General features: G+C 39.6%; 1 protein-coding gene and 1 pseudogene across 1 annotated transcript in view; one reads left to right on the forward strand and one right to left on the reverse strand.

Annotated features, from left to right (window-relative positions):
• B3GAT2 (beta-1,3-glucuronyltransferase 2) overlaps positions 1-14,537 on the forward strand; it is a 95,069-nt gene that overhangs the window by 77,749 nt on the left and 2,783 nt on the right. The gene's annotated exons all lie outside the window — the stretch shown is intronic.
• Positions 8,631-9,548, reverse strand: LOC103118827 (small nuclear ribonucleoprotein Sm D2-like; annotated as a pseudogene).

The raw sequence follows: 14,537 nt of genomic DNA on the forward strand, positions 1-14,537 counted from the left end.
ATATAGTCCCATTGGTTTGTTTCTGCTTTAGTCTTCCTTGCAATTGGGTTTGATTCATCAAAGATGTCCTTGAGGTGTAGGTGGGAAAGTGTTTTACCAATGTTTTCCTCTAAGTATTTGATTGTTTCTGGTCTGACATCTAGGTCTTTGATCCATTTGGAGTTGATTTTTGTTTCTGGTGAGATAAAGTGGTTCAATTTCATTCTTCTGCATGTTACAACCCAGTTTTCCCAGCACCATTTATTGAAGAGAGCCTCCTTTTTCCATTTAATACTTTGGGCCCCCTTATCAAAGATTAGATGCCCATAGGTGTTGGGATTTACTTCTGGGCTTTCAATTCTGTTCCACTGGTCTGTGTGCCTATTTTTGTTCCAGTACAATGCTGTTTTGATGATGATGGCTTTATAATATAGTTTAAGGTCTGGGAGTGTGATGCCTCCATTTCTGTTTCTTTTCCTTAAGATGGTTTTGGCAATTCTAGGTGTTTTCAGGTTCCAGATAAATGATTGTAGTGTTTTTTCTATTCTCTTAAAGAAGCTTGGTGGAACTTTGATGGGTATTGCATTAAATTTGTATATGGCTCTGGGGAGAATATTCATTTTGATGATATTTATTCTTCCAGTCCATGAACATGGGATATCTTTCCATTTCTTGGTATCAGTTTCTATTTCCTTGAGTAGCGACTCATAGTTTTCAGCATACAAGTCTTTCACTTCTTTGGTCAACTTTATTCCTAGGTATTTGATTGATTTTGCTGAAACAGTAAATGGGAGTGATTTCTGGATGTCTTCTTCTTCAGATTTAGTGTTTGCATAAAGAAATGCCATTGATTTCTGTACATTGATTTTGTAGCCTGATACCTTGCTATATTGCCTAATAACTTCCAGTAGTTTTCTGCTGGATTCTTTAGGTCTTTCTATGTATACTATCATATCATCTGCAAATAGTGAGAGTTTGACTTCTTCCCTTCCAGTCTGTATTCCTTTGATTTCTTTCTCTTGCCTGATTGCTATGGCAAGAACTTCCAATACTATGTTTAAGAGTAACGGTGACAGTGGACAGCCCTGTCTAGTCCCCGAGCTGAGGGGGAATGCTTTCAGCTTCTGTTTTCAGTTCTTCTTGGTTCAGTTTTGGAAGTGCATAGGTTTCTAGGAATTGTTCCATTTCTTCCAGATTGTCTAGCTTGGTGGCATATAGTTCTTTATAGAAGTTTCGCAGGATTCTCTGGATTTCTGTGGTGTCAGTTGTGATATCTCCTCCATCGTTTACAATTCTATTAATTTGAGTCTTCTCTCTTTTTTGTTTGGTGAGTCTGGATAGGGTCTTGTCAATTTTGTTTAATCTTTCAAAGAACCAACATTTGGCTTCATTGATCTTTTGTATGGTTCTTTTATTTTCAATGTTATTTCTGCTCGAACTTTAGTGATTTCTGACCTTCTGGTTACTTTAGGGTTCCTTTGTTCCTCTTCCTCTAAGTCCTTGAGGTGTGCAGTAAGGTCGTTCATTTGAGCTTCTTCTTGGTGTTTAATATGTGATTGTATGGCTATAAGTTTCCCTCTCAGTACTGCTTTAGCTGTGTCCCAAATATTTTGATAGGTTGTGTCTTCATTTTCATTAGTTTCCAGGAACATTTGAATTTCCTGTTTGAGTGAGTCTCTGACCCAGTGGTTCTTAAGGAGCATGTTGCTTAGTTTCCAAATTCTGTGTCTTTTAATAATTTTCTGCTTGTTGTTAAATGTTAGTTTTACTCCACTGTGGTCTGAGAAGATACTTGGGATTATTTCAATGCTCTTGAATTTATTGATGCTGTCTTTGTGGCCTAACATGTGGTCTGTCCTTGAGTATGTGTTATGTGGATTTGAAAAGAAGGTGTATTCCAGTTTTTTGGGGTGGAGGAGTCTGAAAATGTCCAAGAGGTCTAGTCTGTCGATCTCTTCATTCAATTCTCTTGTATCTTTATTGGTTCTCTGCTTTGTTGATCTGTCTAAGTGTGAGAGTGGGGTATTGAAGTCTCCCACTATTATTGTATTACTATTGATGTATTTTTGAAATTCTTTCAATAGGTGCTTAATGTATTTAGATGGTCCCTCGTTGGGTGCATAGATGTTAATAATTGTTAAGTCTTCTTGGCTGATTGATCCTCTTATCATTATGTAATGTCCTTGCCTATCTTTTATTACTTTATTTAATTTAAAATCTATCGTGTCTGAGATGAGAATGGCTGTTCCTGCCCTTTTTTGTGGTCCGTTAGCCTGTATGATAGTTTTCCATCCTTTCACTTTAAGTCTGTGTTTATCTTGTTGTGACAGATGAGATTCTTGCAAGCAGCATATGGTTGGGTTATGTTTTCTGATCCATCCCCCCACCCTGTGCCTTTTGATGGGTGAGTTTAAGCCATTGACGTTTATTGATATTATGGATTTAATGTATTGTAGTGCCATTGTTCTAAAAAAAATTTGCTCTGATATATTGCAAGTATTATAGTGATGTTCTTGTTTATAAGTTGTCTTTTAGTACCTCTTTCAGGGCCGGCTTTGTGATGGTTGCCTCCTTTAAGTGTTGTTTATCTAAGAAGGTTTTGATCCCTCCATCTAGTTTGAATGAACGTCTAGCAGGATATATTATCCTTGGTTGAAACCCTTTTTCATTTTGGGCTCGATAGATATCTTGCCACTCCCTTCTGGCTTTTAGAGTTTGAGTGGAGAAGTCTGCAGATAATCTTATGGGTTTCCCCTTGTATGTGACTTTTTGTTTCTCTCTTGCAGCCTTTAGGATCCTTTCTTTATCCTTACTTCTTCTCATTGTGACTATGATGTGTCTTGGTGTCTTCAGGTCTGGGTTGATTCTGTTTGGTACTCTCTGGGCCTCTTGAAACTTGATATCCTTTCTGTTATTCAGGTTTGGGAAGTTTTCTTATATTATTTCCTCTAGAATTTTTGCTTCCCCTTCCTCTCTTTCTTCCTCTGACAGGCCAATTATATGAATGTTACTTCTTTTGAGATCATCCCATATATCTCTGTTGTTGTTTTCAGTGTCTCTCAATCTCTTTTTAAGCTCTTTCACCTCTTTCTTTGTTTTCTCTAACTCATCCTCTGTCTAATTCTGTTTTCTGCTTCTGTTAGTCTGATTTCCCTTACCTCAGCTTCTTTCTTCATTACAGCTATTTCAGCTTTCAGTTCTCTAATTGCCTCAAGATAATCAGTATTTTCCTTGGGGGTCTCAACTGTTGTTTCCCTAATACTGCCATTCCTTTCCTCCAATGTTGTTATCATTTCTGTGATTAATAAGTTTATTATTGCTTGCATACTTTTCTTATCTATGGTTACTTCTGGCTGATTTCTAGTTTCTTCTGGGCTCTTGTCTTCATTCATTGGAGTAGCAGTTTTATTTGTTTTTGATCTACCTATTTTTTTGATTTATGTGTTTCTTTTTTTTTTAAGCTCTGTTGTTCCTCAGTTGTTGTGTCTTGAGTACAAGTAACACTGTACTAAATACCTTTATGACAATTGCACTCACCAACCTCCGGAATTACAGTAGCAACTGAAGTAAGTATTGAAGTAGTTTAATCGTTATCAGTTAGCCAAACAATTTCTCCAGTCCGTGAAAAAATAGTAACCAAATCCCAGTGAAGAAAGAGAAAAGAAAGAGAGGATAGCAAGAATTTTCAGTTATGCAAATCTACTATCCACTGTATATTCTAGGGGTAACAAGAGGGGAAAGGGAACTAGAGCAGAGATACACACATAGAGAGTCCACTCTGAGTCAGATTTCTTCCCCAAAATAATTCACAAATTCGAAAGGCAAAGAAGAAGGAAGAAGTGTATGAAAAGATTAAAAAAGAGAGAGAGAGAGACAAGAGAGAGAAAAGGGAGAAGATAAGAAAAAGAGTTGTAATTAAAGAGCAGTGCAAGGAAATTCCCAAATGTGTGTCAGTGAATTCAAAAAAGCACCCTGTTTGGTGGTGTGGGGTATCCTGCTAGGAGCTGGTCCCCAGGGACTGCTTATGGGGGGGGGGAGGTATGCTTGAAAATTAAAAGGAAGAAAAAAGAATTTTTTTTTCCCCTATTCTAATTCTTAACCCAAATTAAGTTATAGTCACCTCCTTGGTGTTACCGCTATGGCCCCTTATTGGCTGGCCTGCTAAAGGCAGAAAATCCTACTGTTTCCAGGGAATGTGTTTGGAGCTCAGCGGCTAGCAGCTTCTCAGTCCGCCATCTTCCGGGAAACCCCCCCCTCCAGACCTTTTTAAAGGATTTCTCGAAAATGAAAACTAGCTCCAAGTCCTTTGATCCAATGTGAGCTATACTTAAGAAGTCTTTGGATCCGCCCTCAGGGTCGCAGTGGTCCCTGGAGACTCCCAAGAGAAAGCCCCCAAGCTATAGTGCTCCCTCCAGGTCCTCTGCCGGCCACCCAGCAGCGCTCTGCAACCAGCGGAGGAGCCACCTTCCCGGGCGGAGGACAATGCCCGGCGCACCCGCCTTGCCCGCCGCCACCTGGGAAGTCTGGAGCAGCCCGCCCGCTAGTCTGTGCCACCTTTACTCTGATTCTTAACCCAAATTAAATTATAGTCACCTCTTTGGTGTCACCACTAGGACCCCTTATTGACTGGCCTGCTAAAGGCAGAAAATCCTACCGTTTCCAGAAGATGTCATCAGAGCACATGCTGCTAGCAACTTCTCAGTCCACCATCTTCCTGGAACCCCCCCCCCCATACTGTTCTTTTGTACAAATTGCTAATAGTGTGTGGGGAAGGATTTAAAAGAATCATTCATATGTTTTTAATGGGGTCACATGAGGAAAGAAGTGTGTTTTTCTTTTGTCTCCAGGGTTATCACTTGGGCTCAGTGCCTGCACTACGAATCCACTGCTCCTGGAGGCTATTTTTTCCCTTTTGTTGCCCTTGTTATCGTTATTATTGTTGTTGTTGTTCTTTCTGTCGTTGTTGTTGGATAGGACAGAGAGAAATGGAGAGAAGGGGGAAGACAGAGATGGAGAGAGAAATACACCTGCAGAACCACTTCACTGCTTGTGAAGTGACCCCCCTGCAGGTGAGGAGCTGGATCCTTGAACTGGGATCCTTATGCCGGTCCTTGAGCTTTGTGCTATGTGAACTTTATCCGCTATGCTAACGCCTGGAACCTGGAGGTGTTTTTTTAACTACATTGCTTTGTCTGAGTCCCTTGGAGAGCATATGTAGGTATAATTTTCACTTGGAATCTAGTAAAGTGGTAGTTTATTAGTGTAAATAATAAGAATTGAGGATTGCTGTTCTACACCTCTAACCTAAGGAGTGACAAACATTCCAGATTTCTTATCAGACAGGTTGCTGTGATTAGCACATCTTTTTTCACTGGCTTCAGAAGTTAAAGAATCTAGCATTCTTATAGCCCTCCTCACCCAGTAGACATATCACCACAGCCCCAGACACTCTGCACTTCAGACCTAGTTTCAGATTCCCCAACCACAGCTAACCGTTATGATCAGCCAAGCATTGCAACAATTTGCTGGGTCTGAGGTAATTGAGACTGGCTCGCACCACCCTCCAGCCGAGTGTACTAAATGTCACTTTGTCTTCCCTTGTTTTCCTGACTAATTTCTAACTACCTCTCAAGACTCATTAGTGATGCAAGAATTGCTTTCTCTGATAAGTTACTCTTGATTTCCTTTTTAAAGAATCTGGTTGGTTGGTTGTTGTTGTTGTTGTTTTTCCCCCAGGGTTATTGCTGGGGCTTGGTGCCTGCACTCTGCATCCTCTGCTCCTGGTGGCCAGTTTTTCTTTTTTTATTTATTTAATTTTAACTTATTTTATTTTATTTATGCCCTACTCCTGCTTTATTCACTGCTTGTGAAGCAAACCCCAATCCCCGGCGGGTGGGGAGCCGGGGGCTCAAACCTGGATCTTTGTGTGGGTTCTTGCTCTTCGTACTATGTGTGCTTAACCCCATGTGCAACAGCCTGACTCCCTGAAAGAAATCTTTGTATTGGCGGTTTAATAATGATTTACAAGTTTCAAGGGTATAATTCCATAAAAAACCCACCACCAAAAATTTGTGACACTCTCACCTTTCCCTACCCCCATACTTCCCACCATAGACAGTAACCACCAACAGCATTCACAAAGTCTTAGAGACAGTTTGGTCACTTTTCTTTTTTTTCTTTATCTCCTCTCTCTCTCTCTCTCTGTGTGTCTTCTTTTCCAGTTTCCTTTTTTCTTTTTTGTAAGTTGGTATTTCAATTCCCTATATTCCACATATGAATAAAACCAACTAGTTATTGTCCTTCACTTCATTTCTTACTTCGCTCCAGTTCCATCCATTGTTACCCCAAGTCACACAATTTCATCTATCTTGCAGAGTAATTTTCCTTGGAATGAACATATTGTATGCTGCTTTACATCTTCTAAATCCTGCAGTTGTGCACTTGTCCCCTAGGTGACACTGTTGTCAGTGTCGTACCTCCCCTCTGGCCTGCTGCTTGTTATCCTAGCACAATTCCTGACAGAAGTAGCTTGAGTGTTTGCTAAATTCATGAGTTTTAACTAGTCTTCTTTTTCTAGTTTAAAGATCATCAAAATTAAGTTTTGTGGTTTTTTACTCCAAGGCCATATTGTTTAAAGTTAAGTTTTGTTGTTGTTGTTGTTGTTTGTTTTTATTTTAAAAGGAAGGGATTATTAGGCTATACTTGAAAGCTCTCCAGTCTAAAAAGGGAATAATTTGGTAGTTGTCCTTCTGGCTACACATTAGATTTACCCAGGGAACTTACCATTGTCTCTGAGTGAAGGGTTAAATGTTGGGGTATGGAACTTTTTAAAGCCCTGAGGATAATTATAATCTGTAACTAGAGGTAAGAGTGTGACTGGTGTAAGAGGCTGGAGACTCTCATGTTCATTCCTGTGGTTTATAATATCCCAGTAGTATACACAGCCCCTCCCAGACAACCAGTTAAATCAGTTTGCATGTTTGAGGTAGGACTACCCATGCTACAAAAAGTTAATTTCCATAGAAAGCATTTTCATTGGCTAAGCAAGATGATGCAAAACCAAGAGATTTAAAAATCTTTAGAAAAAAAAATGAAAAGCACCACCATCAAAACAAAAGATTCACTAGGAATGCAAAATATTTTATTGTGGTCAAATATACATAAAACTAACCAACTTTTCAGTGTGCATGGCATGAAGTACATTCAAACTGTATTTGATTAAAATCATCTTCCAGCTACAAAATGTTTTCATTGCTGACTGAAATCTAGTGCCCATTAAACAGTAAATCCATGTTCAGCCTTCCTTTCTCCCAATTCTACTAACTGCCATTCTGCTGTCTCTGTAAATTGAATTATTCTCAGTACCATATAGAAGTAAAATTATAGTATTTATCTATTGCTTCTGTCTTACTTCTCTTAGCATAATGTCTCCACTCACATGACAGTATATGTTAAAATCTAGTTTTTGCAATCATTTAATATAATTAAGAATTGAAATTTATATGTGAGATTATGTCTTTGAGAATTTATTATCTTTGTTTTTAAGGTAGCGTTGGCTTACAAGCTACCTTTCAGAAGTATAGTTCTTTAGTTCTTGAAAATTCTGTTTTTTATAAGTTTGTTAAGAAACATTTCAAATTCTCAATGTGTGTGTGTGTGTGTGTGTGTGTGTGTGTGTGTGTTGGTCACCTACTCAGTTTTATTTTCATATTTCTATCAGTAAAAGTGAATTAACTTAGATATTAACAAAAAAATGTGTTACCAAACCTCACCCCAACCAAATAACCCAGTATGTTTACACCAAAGTCCACTGACTTCCTCCACTCTTACAACCCACTGCCTCTCCATCAGTTCAGAGTTCTGCAGCCCAAGACCAAAAGCTTGCCTTTTTTAAACTTCAATAAACTTTTTATTAAGGAAATGTTGATTTATAGGATTATTGGTGTGATAGGGGTATAGTTTCACATTTCCCCAAGATGAGTGTCACTGTACTTTATCCTCCATCAAACCATCTTCCTCTTCCACCACAGGACTCTGGGTCTTCAACCTCCCTTTAACACATCCAACTTCCTTCCCCTTTTGGAGTTCTTAGACCTGTTGCCATAAAAGCACAGTCCATTCAGATTTGACCCTGTATTATCCCTTGCTTTGCCTTTTGGATCCCACCTATGATTGAGATTATTCAGTATGTTTCCTCCTCTTTCTGGTGGCATATTTCACTCACCATGATTCCATCTAGTTTCATCCATGCTGTAGCAAGAGAGACTTCAACTTTTCTTATAGCTGAGTAGTATTCCATCATGTATATGTACCGGTTTCCTTAACCACTCATCTGTTGTTGGACACTTAAATTGTTTCCAAATTTTGACTGTTACAAAATAAAAAATACCCTGAACATATATGCACATAAATCTTTTCCAATGAGTGCTTTTGTGTACTTTGGATGTATATTTAGGGAAGGGGTTGTTAGACCATATGTATGGTAGGTCTTGAACCTGGGTCCGTGTGCACTGTAACATGGGTGCTCAAGCAGATGCGCCACAACCTGGCCCCCATGGTAGGTCCATTTTAAAAAAAATATTTATTTACTTATTCCCTTTTATAGCCCTTGTTGTTTTATTGTTGTAGTTGGTATTGATGTCGTCGTTGCTGGATAAGACAGAGAAATGGAGAGAGGAGGGGAAGACAGAGAAGAGGAGAGAAAGATAGACACCTGCAGACCTGCTTCACCGCCTGTGAAGAGAACCCCCTCAGGTGGGGAGCCGGGAGCTCCAACCGAAATCCTTACACCGGTTGTTGTGCTTTTGCCACGTTCGCTTAACCCCTGCGCTATCCCGACTCCCGGAGGTCCATTGTTAAAGCTTTCAGGAGTCTACAACATTGTCCATTGATGCTTGACCAATTTACACTCTGAGCAGAGTGTAGGATACCTTTCCCCCCACATTTTTACCAGGATTTTGTTGTTTCTGTCCTATTTGATGTCGACCATTCTCATAGATGTGAGATAGCTCATTGATAGCTTGATTTGCATTTCTCTGTTAGTCAGTGACTTTTAACTTTTTCATTTGCCTGTTGGCCATCTCTCCAATGGGTTTTTGTTTGTTTGCTGTTGTGGTGGAGCTCTGTAAGTTCATTTAAAAAAGAAAACACGAGGCTTTATTCTTCTCATCAGAAATGGCAGGTCTTCAAATGGTGGGGTGGGAGTTGAGCAGGAGGCCGCAACTTGCCGGCAATGAGCGAGTTCTGCAGGACCACGATGACTGAGTCCCCGTGCAGGAACATCTTGGAGATGTAGTGGTCCTTGTTCACGGGCTTGGACTTCTTGCCCTTGCCGCTCTTGGGGACCTCGGCCCACGTCTCCTTCACGTTCTCCAGCATCATGTTGCAGTGCCTGTCAAAAGCCTTCAGGCAGCCCAGCAGTTTCTTGTTCCTGCAGCTGATGAACACCTGCGTGTTGTTCTTGACCGACTGTGTGAGCACTGAGAGCGGGCCGTGTTAAATTCTTCCTCCTCCCGCTTCTGCAGCACCTCTGGGGTCATTTCACTCTTGGGCTTGTTGAGGAAGCTCATGGTGAAATGCTGTCAGCTCAGCACAGTCTCTCTGTCTTGTGCCACCGGGGAGTGAGAGTGCGTGCGTACCTAGTTCTTTATACATTTGGGTTACTAGCTCTTTGATGTATGGTGTGCATATCTTCTCTCATTTAGTAGTGTCTTTTTTTATTTTTGTGATGGTTCAAAATGTTAATTGTTTACCATTGCAGCTCCCTGAGAATGTAACAGTTGTGGCAAATAACAAGCGAAACAAATGCTGAAGAGGGAGTGTTACATCTGTCATAAGAACCATTGAATAATTCTATGTTTTTGAGATTCTAGGAGGTTAAGTGGGTATGTAGGTCTGAGTGCATCCTCAGAGCTATGTACAGACTTATCAGACCCTGACACCTTCCTTCCTTCTGATTGAGCTTGATCCTTGATGTAAGCAAGAAGTGAAGGTTAAGACAGTCTTCTAGATTGAGTTTGGAAGATGGAAGATAAGATATGCCCAATATGTACAGAGTTTCTTGAAAGTGAAAAACTCTTTGGCTCTAGACATCTAGTGTGTCCACCTGATCCCTAACTGAACAGACTCCAGTAACCACATAAAATGAAAGAACACAATCTTTACAAATTTAGTTCCAAGAAAATCAGTAATCATACAGGAAACAAAAAAGTTATACCAACAAATCCTAAGTAGGTGAGAGAATCTGATTTCCAAAGTTGCTAGACTGTATTTTAAATGTTTTTAAGAATTTATGACATGAAAATAAGGCATGACAAGTACACGAGGAAAAAAAGTCATTGGAAAACTATCCCTGATAAAGTCAAGAAATAGTACTTACTAGACAAAGGCTTTCCACCAGCTATCTTAAATATATCTAACCAACTAAAGGAAACCATCATGTTTAAATAACTAAAATAAAATATGGAAATGATGTCTCATCAAGTAGAGAATATAAGAGCTGGAACTCTTATTTTTAAATAGGAATAAAGGTTTCTGGGGACATGTACAAAGGAAGAGCACAGGACTTGTATGAGGTCCTGAGTTTGAACCCTGCTACCAGAATGATGATCTAGCTAGCTCATTAATAGCTTCTCCTGTTTAAAGAAAAACAAATTAGAGGATCAGATATGTAGCTCAGTGGTAGAGTACATAATCCCCAGTAATATATATGATGGAGCATATCTGGTCTCTCTCATAAAGAAAGATCCGAGAGGAAATGATGGTGATATGAGGTCACCTCTTTTGAATCATCTTAGATGGAACTTAAAAAACAGTGGAACTTGAACACATCATGTTAAGTGAGGTAAGCCAAAAAAAGGACAAGTACCAAATGATCTTAATTATAGGTGGTACTTGAGAAATGAGGACAGAGAGTGAATACACAGAGTGAAACTTGTACTGGGTGGGCATGGTGTGTTGCACCAAAGCAGAGGTCTCTGAGAAATAGTGATAATTCTGATTACCATGAACACATAGGAATGGTGGTTAAAATAACCACTTAAGAAAATTTTATTTTCAGATAGAAGGTGAAAGACAAAAAAAAAAAAAAAAAGGTAAAAGAGGAGAGACCATAGCAAATTTCTCCTTGGTGTGTTACTCTCAAGTGGTGGCCAAGGGGCTTGAAACTTGGGTTCTTGCACATGGCAAAGTGTGCACTCTACCAGGTGAGCTATCTCCTGCCTACCTCCTTCTATATATTTTAAAAGACAATGTAAATGTACCTGTAAAATTTTCTAATTTAAAAGACAACTGAAAAAAAAAATAGAAGCATGGCTAGAGAAACACTATAAATATACAAGTATAATTTTTTAAACATTTTTATTTATTATTGGATAAAAACAGAAATTGAGAGGAGGGACAGAGATAGGGAAAGAGACAGAGAGATACCTGCAGCCCTGCTTCACCACTCATGAAGCTTTCCCCCTGCAGGTGGGGACCAGGGGCTTGAACCTGGGTCCTTGTGCAATATAATGTGAGCACCTAACCAGGTGGGCTATCACCTCACCCCCACCAACGATAGTTCATATGACAATAGTAGCACAAAGGTATGAAAGAAATGGAACTATGAGGGAGCAAAACTGTGATGAAAGAAAAATGACATTCACACAGTAAGAAATGAGTTTAATGCAAAAGATAATAACATATGTCCTTACAGATTTTTCAATGTGGACAATCTTTAGTTTTTTTACCCAAATAACTTTTTTTTAAATTTATTTTTTATTTAAGAAAGGATAAATTAACAAAACCATAGGGTAGAAGGGGTACAACTCCACACAATTCCCACCACCCAATCTCCATATCCCATCCCCTCCCCAATAGCTTTCCCATTCTCTATCCCTCTGGAAGCATGGACCCAGGGTTGTTGTGGGTTGCAGAAGGTGGGAGGTCTGGCTTCTGTAATTGCTTCCCCGCTGAACATGGGCGTTGACTGGTCGGTCCATACTCCCAGTCTGCCTCTCTCCCTAGTAGGGTGGGTCTCTGGGGGAAGCGGAGCTCCAGAACACATTGGTGGGGTCTTCAATCTAGGGAAGCCTGGCCGGCATCCTGATGGCATCTGGAACCTGGTGGCTGACCTAATAACTTTTTTGACTCTTTTTTTACCTTTTATTTTTGTTTCTATGACTCATATGTATGTGTTCCAGTGTTTTAATTCTGAAGTATCTTTTATCATCCGTTAATCCTAACCGGTGTATTTTAAGCTCAGACATTGTATATTCATCACAATAGCCTTATGGTCTTTTCTTTTTTTCTAATATTTATTTATTCCCTTTTGTTGCCCTTGTTGTTTTATTGTTGTTATTGATGTCATTGATGTTGGATAGGACAGAAAGAAATGGAGAAAGGAGGGGAAGACAAAGGGGGAGAGAAAGAGAGACACCTGCAGATCTGCTTCACTGCCTGTGAAGCGATTCCCCTGCAGGTGGGTAACAGGGGTCTCGAACCGGGATTCTCATGCTGGTTCTTGCACTTTGAGCCATGTGTGCTTAACCCACTATGCTACCGCCCGACTTTTTTTTTTTTTTTTAAAGCCAACTTCTACACCCTTTTTAAGCATGTTCAGACTTTGTTGAATTATAAACTATATAGTGTGCTATACCTTTGTGTGTGTGTGTGTGTGTGTGTGTGTGTGTGTGTGTGTACACGCTAGGGATTAAACCAGGCACCTTTGGTGCCTCAGGCATGAAAGTCTTATTGTATGACCATTATGCTAGCCACCCAACTAGGCAAAGCTTTATTGAGCTGACATACTATAATGTCTTCGTTCTATAATTCTTTGTCATAATTGAGGTCTGCTTTTTTTTTTTTCATTATTATGGGATTGTACTTTCCTAGTACACATCTGTAATCTGTAGATCAGAAAATCTGAATGTTTGATGCATCTCAGGAATTTTGAATTATACTGCTAGGTGTGACACAAATATATCTATATCCTATATAACAAATTTACCATGTGCATTTTAGCTTTTTGATGGTAAGCAAGCAAGTTACTTGGAAACACTTTAAACCTTCCCAAGGTTTTAAGTTAGGCTAAATTAATTCAGACTTTCACTTAGGGCTAATTTGACCCCCAGAAGAACCAGTAACCTCCAAATCCTCGTCTGATAGCTGTTGGAAAAGCTCTAATAATTGAGCTATCTGCTTCCTTCCAATAGTTATTTGGCCTCAGGCAGTTTCACAGCACTGGCTGCTCTACAAATCTACCTCTGTTGGACATTACAAAGTCAAATGTCATGTAAGTTTCTTCCCTGTGGTATATATTGCCTGAAAACTAACTTCAAGCAAGAAGCAAGACAATTAGAAGGCAGACTTTACTTTCTTCAAATCCTCTTTTCCATTATTTGCAAACACCACCCCCCCCCATAATATGTCTGGGATTGGTTTTGTCCAAAAGTGGGAATGGCCTGCTTGACTTTGAATGTGTTACAAATTAATTGCTGAGCTTATTCCCTCTGGAAGGAGGGAATAGCCCCACCCCACATCCAGTACACCTTAAGTTGGAAATCCTGCCTTCATAGTGAATAACCAGCTTCATATATATATAAATTTTCCCTTTTGTTGTCCTTGTTTTTCATTGTTGTTATTGATGTTGTTGTTGTTGGATAGGATAGAGAAATGTAGAGAGATGGGGAAGACAGAGGGGCAGAGAAAGATAGACACCTACAGACCTGCTTCACTGCCTGTGAAGCAACTCCCCTGCAGGTGGGGAGCCGGGGACTCAAACCAATCCTTCCGCTTTGAGCTGCCTGAGCTTAACCCGCTGCACCAGTTTATATTTTTCACACAGCTGACTTAAACAGAATCATACTCCATGCTTTTTTTTTTTTTTGCAAGGCTTCTAACATTTCAAAAGTTACTGTAAATACCTTTAAAACTAAATTAATTTCATTATTAAAAAAAAAAGGGGTGTTATAGTATCTTAAGACTAAATACTTAAGAAACAAAAACAAATAATAAAAAAAAAGATACTCAACCTGGGTTGTAATGGTTTAGGAACTAAAAACTGTGTCGGCTTTCAGAGGAAGAACTAATTCCTCAGCATTCACAGCGGGTGAAATAATTCCTCACACTAGGGTTTGATCTACTTAAGTGTGTGGTTTCCGTGGCTTGTTTCCCCCAAAGAGCCAGATGCATGGGCAAAGAAAATTGAGGTAGGTGATTGAAGAGCATCTGAATTACTCCCCTCTGCCTGCTTTATTAGGAAATAGAAAACCTCTTTGCTTCTGTGGTTAAGCCCACTAAAATCTCTCTCCAGACGGATGGCCTTCCAGGTGCACCCTGCTATCTCCAATGAAGTCAGGACAGGGTCTTGCAATAAAACATCAGGTAGCTACATACTGCAGCAGTCAGCTTTGCTTTAATTGGAAGATTTTGGTGTGTAACTGCTTTAAGAGTGAGAATATTCCTGAGCTGTGGAAAGCAAAAAGATAATCTGAATACTTCAGTGGTCATGATGATGAATGTGTTCAAAGTCTTAGGGGAAAGGAAGGAAAGCAGATCAAAGTAGCTTCACATCACTT

The sequence above is a fragment of the Erinaceus europaeus genome, chromosome 4 (assembly GCF_950295315.1).
Source record: "Erinaceus europaeus chromosome 4, mEriEur2.1, whole genome shotgun sequence".
Taxonomy (NCBI): domain Eukaryota; kingdom Metazoa; phylum Chordata; class Mammalia; order Eulipotyphla; family Erinaceidae; genus Erinaceus; species Erinaceus europaeus.